Raw genomic sequence first — 10,046 nt, 5'->3', positions numbered from 1 at the left:
TAACAGTTAGTTTTGTTTGACTAAGTGGATTAGAAAATTTTACACAACTGATTCATCACGTAAGAGAATGACAGGCTGTGGGGTTTGAGATTGTTTCCTATTACCGAGCCTTGAATGAAGGTGCTATATTTTTAAGTAAAGGAAATTTCCCTATCTCCCCTTTCTGGTTAATAATTAATAGCTAGTTTATTTTCCTGAAGGTTTGTGCAATAAAGGGCAATACCTGAATTAAGGATTTTAGGCCAGACAGTGCTCAGAATGTTGGGGTTGTCGTTAGAGACTGCGAGGTTTATGATGGCTTGTACGAGAACGCATATTTAGAACCTCTTTTAGAGAAAATCTTAGTTATTCTTGGATTGAACGTTTCTGGACTGAAACAAGCAGAATTTAAGGCATTTAATAGGCAGTGACCTCTAGTTCTAAGAGGTGAACCTATTTTTTTTTTTACAGGCAACTGAGCAATTAGAGAAATCAATTTTATTAATTAAGGAACTTTTAATTCAACTAGAGAATTTTCTATTTGCTTTGGTTTCCTGAATAAAATTAGGTCTAATTGGAAAAGCCTAATTTATATAAAATTTCCTGAACCTTGAGTATTATGATTTAGTTAATTTGTTGAGCTAATTACCCTAGACAATTAGCAAACATAGTTTATTTATATTATGTAAGCGTCTCCTGAGATTAAGTCTCAGGTTTTGATATGAAAAGGAAGAGGAAGGGACATTACAGAAGAATGCATAGAATAGGCAATATTAGGCACTAAAGCAATTATTTAGGCAGGAAGGGGCGAAATAGGCAAAATAAAAGTGGCTTAAATTGAAACTATAACTCGCGATATAAACTTTAAAGCGTTATTTGTAATCATATCTTTAGGCTTAAAGAATAGACATTTTGCCTTATATCCGGTTTCTAGTAATAACGGAGACGAATTTGTTCTAATTGCAGTAATAAATATTTCAGTAGTAACCTTAGAATATGGCATAACTCTCTTGTCCCGGAAAAAAAAAAAAATCCAAAAGAGGTGGTATACTTTAACGGTGAAATTTTCCCCGACGACGAGTGTATTTTCATCCAACGTTAATGTGTAGGTGACAGGTCGGTGCAAAGAAAAAATGTTTAAATAGCCTAAACAAGCTAATCAATAATACAAAGAAATAATATAATGTTACGAAATTATCAAAGAAACGTTGTTATATTAGGTAGGTGCGACTGAAGTGTCCAACCGATGATTGTCAGTTCCAAAGGAAAAAGGTGAAAAATACAATATCAGGTTAGTCAGTGGTCTCTAGGTAAAGGTATCCTACTAAGAAGTGTTTGATATACCAAAAAATGTTGTAATCGCAGGGAGACATGTCAGGAGAATACAGTGGGTGAGAGAGAGGTTCCCTATCCTTCCATTTAGAAATAAGGTTCGCGAGAATTTTATAAAAAATAATAATAATAATACTGAAAATAATGGACAGTCTGCACCTTCGTTTGAAGTCGAGTATTGAAGTTCGTATATAGGTTTGCATTGAAATGAACATTAGAACACAATATCTGTTGAACATTGTGGGAGCTTGCGGACAGGTTTGCAGTGCATTTCACGCGTTTCGATATTGTAATGATCCTAGCGAACTCCTGAGCCTTCTCCGCTGTAAACTATAAGTTAAAAATTCGTGCTTAATGAAAACCGCATTTGTTTACATTTAAAACTGTTGACAGTTATTACCTGTGCACCACAGGCAACAATCCCCCAGTAATTCTTTGTTTTTGCCTTTGTTTTAGCCTCATAAATGTCTTTGTTCATATATTTATTTGTGTATGATTTTGCATATACGTGGCGTGGGCATTAAATTTTGACTTCTACGCCATCCATATGCTGTAAACATCACCAACATCTAGTGGCCCACTTGCTAATACCGGGTATTCATAAGCGTTCGCAAAGCGTTTTTATTGCTCATGCGTACGCTTGGAATACGCTGACCGTGCATTTAAATGTGTAGGCTAATCACAAATGAGCTGCAAACGCGAAAGCAATAAAAACGCGGAGAAAACGTCAGCTCGAGAGTATTTGGTACGTTTCGGAATAATAGACCACCTGCTGTTTAAAAGATGTCTAAAGGGAGGAGAAAAAGGAAAGACATGTGTTGCCAGCAAGGGGATTTTAGAAAGAAACAGCTGCTTGGAAACAGCTGCGGAAGATGCTTTGTGCAGAGCATTGGAACTGCTATTATAGACCTGGACCTGGCAACAAGACCCGGAATCCCTGACTGGCTCACAGTATGATTTATAACTCTGGCGAAAGTAAAATTACTGAGTAGCCACCTTGACTGCGTTCCCTGCGGGGGTTACTCATCAAAAACGCATTCTCAAATAGCCACGCTACATGTCGATCGTCGCTATAGCGACGCGTCGAAGGATTGCCGCTAGTGTGCCACTAGCGGCAGAGTTTCATCCAGTCGAAAGAGATCTAGAGTCGGGGTATTGAAGTTACCACCGCGTAGCAGCGAGGACTTCATTTTGGTCAGCGCTCCTTCGATTTGTCGCGGAGAATCGCGAAGGGACCAACAAGAACTATCGCCAGTCATGTGCATGCGGTTATTATTATATATTATTTTTTTCCTGACGAATTGTTCCTAAAGTGAGCTCCAGGTGTCAAGAGTAACCCCTGTCTCTATATCATGAAGTGAAAAATCTTGAGATAAGTGCGTATAATTGTATGAATTTAGATGGCAACTGTCATCGATCATTTAAAAGTGAATAAGGGAGAAGCGTGAAATCAAGTAAAAAGACGCATGTCATTTTGTTATAAAATTACATGGCAAGTGGATTTTATTTGATTCCAAACGGTTATCGTCGAATATACACGGTTACAGGAGCACTCAGATTAGCCAAATTAAAAAGACCTCAACGACTTATCCCTCTACATGAAGCGTCTTCTTCATCGCCTCCGTGGCCAAATCGGAAAAGCACGCGCCTAGTAATCAAAATGTTAGTGGTTCGCACCTACCCTGGGGCATTTTTTTTCTTTTTTTACTTTTTGAAGTGTTTTTTGGGGGAGTAATTTTGTTGTTCATTGGCGTTTCGTCGCGTCTCTGCCCCTGGTAGTATAATTTTCAAAACGGAAGTGGGGCCACCGCCAATTTTTGGCGAGATGTTGCTAGTTGCCCATCGATGGTCTACCGACTCTTACGACATGGGAATATGTATCTATTACATACACCTATAGAACGTACACAACAAACTTGGAATATATTGTTTGTATGGAAAATCACACGTGTGTATGGAATTCCATACACATGGCAGTCAACGTGTTAAGAAATGTATAATAGTAAGAATTAATAATAATACAGAAAACGAAACTATCATTTACATAATTTATAAACATAAATTAACATTTATTAACGCATGTAAGTGCAATGGACTTAGGTTATTTCTCTCTCTCTCTCTCTCTCTCTCTCTCTCTCTCTCTCTGAACGCAACTGCCCTTATTGTGCCAAGGCGTAGAAGAGAACTTACGGCACTCAAGACTTTGCGGTGGTGTGCGGTCAGTACATCGGGTCCCTTTGTTGTTAGTCCTGGCTTTCTAGCCCGGATGCAGTTATTCCCGGTAGAAAATACAAGAAAATAGACTTTTCTATTACTATTAAAGTAAATACAGTGAAAGCTGTCAACTTGGCCACCTGCTCATCTTGGCCTAGTTCGTCTTGAACCTGCATTTTCCCATAAGACATTCGTTACTTACTACTCTGTAAGTTGGAATGCCACCTGTCTATCTTGGAAGTTGGCCACACTGAAGCAGTGTTCACCCTATGATGATAATGATAAATTTACCTGCGTATCTTGGCCACGCAAAATACAGTTTTGTTATTTTTCTTAACTCTTTCGTATTCCCATATGAGAGGCAGATGTTCTGTATTTGTGACTGGACACAAAGAAGCATAGATTCGCACGATTTGTTCTTGGAGGTCAATGGCCAGAACGCTACCCTCATAAAGGGGTGGTGAAGGAAGGTGTGAATAAAAAAAGCACGTACAGGAATTCATGAAATGGTTGTACGTACTCGTATTTGTTTACCCTGTCTGTTTTGGTAGAACCATTAGCTATATCAACTCCTCTCATCAGTGGGGAGCTTTAGTAATTCCGGAAAATTCTCTGGGTTAAAACTATCCATCTCAATTGTCAACTATTGGCACCTGTCGGCTTGTCAAAAGATAGCGGAGTTTTTGAGATATCAATTCCCTCAAGATTTTCTCAAAACATCTTTTGCTCCGAGGGAAACACTTCAGCTCATTAACAAGAGGTAGTTAACTACAATATTAGAATGTGCTTATCTTCCAAAAAGAATAAAACAAATACGTCTAGAATGAACCACCATTCAGTAACAACTGAAAAGAAGTCATATAAATTGCATATGATTTTTTCAATTTATAACTTAGCTTTTGTTTTCAATTTGAATAACTCAGTATGCTATAATATCAATTTCAATAAATTGCGTACATACGCTTCTATTTCATGGTTGTTTGTGTTATTGTGTTTTCAATCCGAATAATCCAATGTGCCAGACTAGTTTTCAGAAAGAGAAAGGTATGCACATATATTAAACATACTATAGTAATATTTTCTAGTACTGTGTATTTTTATGGTTACTCAATATACATTATTTATAAGTAGCTGTCGTGCCACTGCTTATTAAAATTATACAATCAAGTAATACTAGAAATCCTATTCTAAAAATACACAAATCACACTTATTTTCTGTAAGTTGGCCACCTGGCTATGTTGGCCACTTTTCGATGAAACCGATGGTGGCCAACATAGACAGGTTTCACTGTAATTATAGACTCTACTCATTCCTTCAATGTGATACTTGTGTCTGCTTAACTGTATACAGACAGCCGATCCGTGGAAGAATCGTTGATAATAATAATAAATAAAAGAAACTCGACAGATATTCTTGTAAATAACATGTAAAAGTTTGCGTCACACTGTTCACTTTGCTGGGCACACCAGTGTGCCGCGTTATACCGATTGTGGAACACTGGAATATAGGGTACGGCTTTCTAATTTTTCCCAACTAGTTCAACTGCTTCAATTGAAGTGGATCTATAATAATAAGAGAGTGAATTTAGTCTTCTTACCCTTCGATTTAGAAATAAGGTTCACGAAAATTTTACCAAAAAAAAAGTAGTTTGTTTTATTGGAAATTACATACTTCCTGCAATTGTTTGGGGTTGAAATTATTTGAAATGAAATCTTTATGTTTTACGTCCAACGATTATGCCAGCAAGTCTAAAGGAGACGGTGATGATGAGAAATTAATGATATGGTGGAATGAAGAAAGTGGGAAAAAACGGGAGAATCCCGAGGAAACCAACGCACACGGTGACTATCCACCGCAAAGTTCACTTAGCGCGAACTGGGATAGAACCAAGGACCTCATGCACCAGAAGTGGACGGTCTACAACTGAGCCACACCGGCCCCTCTAAAGTTATTTATAGGAGAGAGGGACTATTTTATGAAAACTTAATAATGAACACATTTGTTAAAAAGTATCGGCTTTTCGTGAAATATTGCTTATACTTTCTTTCAAGCTTTCCAATGATATTTGGCTTGTAGGCTAGTTGTAATCACCCAAGGGCAAGCGGGCAGATTCAATCCTAGTTTAAGTTCCTATTTCAAAGAAACCTACGTCAATAATAATAATAATAATAATAATAATAATAATAATAATAATAATAATAATAATAATAATAATAATAATCTTAAATTAAAAACTCTCTGAGCTTAGTGCATTGGCACAATTCCACGAATTAGAAAGAATTTGTTTCCTTCTCATGTAAGTGTAGAATGACTTAATTCCTCTTACTTTCAACACACGAAAAAAGTGTCAAGCTGTCAAATGATAAGCTACATACAATGCCCTAAGCAACATCATGTAATATAGAGCCTTCATTTCTAGGTTGTCTAAAGAACACTTTTGTTTTAACACAGAAAGGAAGCAAACAGAAAATGCTCACTTTTAATTTATGTAAAGAGTTTGTTTTGGTGTGTATATGTTAGACCCTCACACAGAAAAAAAAAAAGAGAGAGAGAGAGAGAGAGAGAAAGAACAGCAGCAGTCTGTCTTTGTGAGACTACAACTCACGTAACATGTTAACTACCGAAAAGTGTTATCCTAGTTGAAAGAAGATACGTTGTCTGGATTTTATAGCGTTGTATTGGTAGCCAATCATAATACTAGTTTCTAAGCTTTACGACTAAAGTAAACCATTCGAAAAGTCATTATATCGGTGCAATGGCCGAGAACGGGAGTTCGAAAAGCAATGTTCTTTTCATGGACATTTCAGTCGCTCCAGCCTCTTTTAAATAATATATCCTTGATATCTTCCTAATATTGTATGCTTTCTTTGAGTGATTGATTTATTTGGTTTGGTTTATTTAACACTCCTTTTATGCGACAATTGGTTATCTATACCTTAACGTGGAATCGGATTTCGGACGATGCACTTAAGCCGCTTTAGCACATAATGCACATCGGAGTTTTTTTTTTTTTTTTTTTCGATTTCCTTAGGAACGTTGCAAATAGTATGACTTTTAAAACTATGTTTTAAAAGTAATTCACATCGATACACAAGATGATAATCTGAAACCTAGGAAATATACTGAATTGTTTTCAATTTGTTCTCACGCTACCAAAACAGTACTTATACTTTTTTTTAAATTACAGCCTTTCAATATAAGCATTTCACACTATTGTCTCTTCTAGGATGATACAGTTCTAGTTCATGTATATGCTATCTTTGAAAATACAGTAGAGGTTCGCTTATCCGACATAAACATGCAGGCAGAACGCTGGATAATATGGATGTGTTAATAAAATACCTATTAAAAGTAAAACTATGAAATAATTTTACTATTAATAAACTTGCTTTTACCCTTTTGAGGTTCTTTTATATCAGTTTACTTTGAGTCAATGTCCAAATTTTGGGCAATGTGTTGTTGTCTTGTTATAATTCTAAGAACATACCATAATCCCATTGATCCCAGATGGAATTAAAGAACAGTTTTAAATAGGATTAAAATTTCTTTTCAGTTCTGTTTATAACTTTATTGCATTAGAACGATACACTCATTGCCTTCTTGCTATTTTTGTTGTGTGATATACGTAGCGGACAGTTTTCCTTATTTACATGTCTCTCGAAAATATTTTTCATTTTGTTTGTGCTGCAATGGAGTTTGTTCATAAATGATAAGTGAGAAAAAGTTTAAAAGAAATACAGAAATTTATTATTATTATTATTATTATTATTATTATTATTATTATTATTATTATTATTATTATTATTATTGATAGTATTGCTATTTTTAAAACATTAAAATTACGTGCTTACGAGGATTCGTGTTGGGCTCCCTCCGAAAAGAAAACCTGGATACGTGTCCGCACTGAATGATAGACATATGAGTTACGGTGTAGACGGGCGCGCTAGGCGATAGACTCCAGAGCATCATCAGAGATTAAAATCACAATTTGCAGTTTTTGCCGATTGATGCGATTTTTTATCTGCAATGATATGTCGGATAATACGGTATGTGGAATAAACGAAGTTCGGATAAGCGAGACCATGGTGTATTGGTGTTTCAAGCACCTAAACCTGTAAAATATTTGTATAAAAAATTGTCTTTCACACCCTAGCTAAATTTGTGAGTATGATGGCACACCTTGCCTTATAAAGTATAGTCTTATAAAGAAAATATATATTTTAGCTAAAAGCTAAAGAGAAACCAACTTCAATAATTTGCTATTTTTTTTTTTTTTTTTTAAATAGTGGCAAACTTGTCCATTTCATCACGATTAATTACGTTTAGTACTAAGATATCTGTTTCTGCCTGTATATATCCTTCACACTTTGTTGGAGACAAAATTTTTCTTTTTCCAAGAAAATAAAATGAGAGAAGAAGCTATACAACAGCAATAGCTGAACTGAAAACAATAGCTATTACCAATAGTACTCTAATCCTGGGTAAATACGTCATTAAAGGAAACTATCAAGTTATTTCGTTATTACATTGCTTTGGCTCTTATTAACATGAAAATTATACACTTCGTATAATGATTTGTGAAAACGAAAAAAATTAATGGGATGGAATGGGATTCGATCTGGTGTCAAAATAGTATAAGAACCACTAGTCCGCCAATCTACCCACCTAACCACGAAGACTATTTTCTGTTTGTTCTATTTTTCTTAACAAATAAATGCTCTTGGCTATGGTATGTGTCACTTCGAACCTCAAGACAAGAGTTTTCCTGTTTGTTTCTATATTTTCGTGCGACATCTTGTTACAGAAGCTAACTTATATTTGGCAGACCATCTAGACGCTAGGTTTAAACCAATAAATGCAATATTTTACTCCACTTTCAGTTCCTTGATCGAACTCCATTAATTGAAAATTGAAATTCCCTGCGCAATCGTGCTCTGCTACTGCAAAAATCCCTCCAAAGCATGATTGCCAGTATACACAAAACCGAGCATAATTTTGTTTTTTGCTTATATTTTTATTATTTTATTATATTTTTTGGAAATATCTCCTTAGATGGATTGCTTTCTATTATCTCCACTTACTAATAACTGAATTTCCCCATAAACGTAAGGAAGATGGAATAAATGCGAAAAATCGTTAGTTACAGTATACGCTTTTTTTTTTTTTTTTTTTTTTTAAGCATAGCGGTACCTAGGTACTTCCCAACACTGTATATATAAAACACTAGATTTTTCTAAAAAATACTTTTTTCTTTCTTCTTTGGTTTAGGTTCAGTTTAAAGGTTATGAAAAAACTTTCAGATTTTATATAACTAGATTTTTCTAAAAAATATTTTTAAGCAACATGTTTAATGTATAGCTTCTCGACAACATCCAGTAAACAAGTACAGATTCTAAATCAATGTCTCATAATATATTCGACGCTGGAATACATTACTCAATTCACTCAACATCGCTTCGACATTTCTAATCATATTGTCATTCATTAAGATAACAAGATTATTTATCGCGGTCATGACTGAACGGCGTTATTCGTTTTTGACTAAATACAATCCTTCCAAATGAAGTCGAGAACACAGTAGACATCAAACCCAACAGAACTTCTGAAAACTATAGCTACTAGACTGACATGCATCGCGAAGAGCTATCATTTCAAGTTACAAATGAAAAGCAGTCGGTCGTATAGACACCATTAGGTCTAAGCACCTAAATTCTGAGCGTTTGCTATATTGTGTGCTATGGACAAAGTAAAGCTTCGTAGAAGTATAGAGCCATCATGTTTTTATTCATCAAAGCAAAACATAAACACAATTTTAAGTTCACAGGCCTAAATTAACAACAGTTACCTTTTCGTTAACCTTTTTGTGTACTTAAAAGAATAGGCTAATACATTGACTCAAAACATACAACCTCTTAGTTACTTTTAAAATTCGATGTGCTTCAATCTTAACTCCAAGACATATATAAGAAAAGAGTTTCTTCAACAATATATACAATTTCTAACAAGTAATAACTCAAGGAGTTAAACAAAGTGCTCAACAGTTAATATTATTTTCCGTAATAACAGAAAACATACAACAAAGTAAGTAGTACATAAAATTACATAACAATTAAATAAAATAATTTCATTCGAAAAACTTGCTTAACAAAACTATAACATATAAAATAAAATTTCATATTTGATTAATGACATGGACAGGATTCGAACCGATCCTTGTAGATAGCTTTCGTTATGTTCATTTTCGCATAACAACACGAATAATACAGAGTTTAATGAGAGAATTGAAAATTAAGACACCCAAAAACTGTAATATACTTACGAAAAGTTGCAGAAAAAACATCTTTGTGGTATGGAATACTGTGATAAATTGTGATATATTGCCAATGGTTTGAGTGGAGAGCACTGACTGCAGGAGTGAGAGAGTGTTTGGCTGTTCTGGGAAACGGACTGGTTGGCGTAATGGTTAACGCATTGGCATGGTATGCCAGTATTTCCAGGTTCGAGTCCCAGTTCAGTCAAA

The 10,046-nt window shown here is 35.1% G+C and overlaps 1 protein-coding gene across 1 annotated transcript in view; it reads left to right on the top strand.

Moving 5' to 3' along the window:
- LOC145664138 (sideroflexin-2-like) overlaps nucleotides 1-10,046 on the top strand; it is a 96,405-nt gene that overhangs the window by 37,811 nt on the left and 48,548 nt on the right. The gene's annotated exons all lie outside the window — the stretch shown is intronic.

Source organism: Thermobia domestica, chromosome 1, assembly GCF_964235325.1.
Source record: "Thermobia domestica chromosome 1, izTheDome1.hap1.1, whole genome shotgun sequence".
In the NCBI taxonomy this organism is placed as follows: domain Eukaryota; kingdom Metazoa; phylum Arthropoda; class Insecta; order Zygentoma; family Lepismatidae; genus Thermobia; species Thermobia domestica.
Note: the sequence above shows the minus strand (reverse complement) of the source record. Positions and strands in the feature narration are given on the sequence as shown.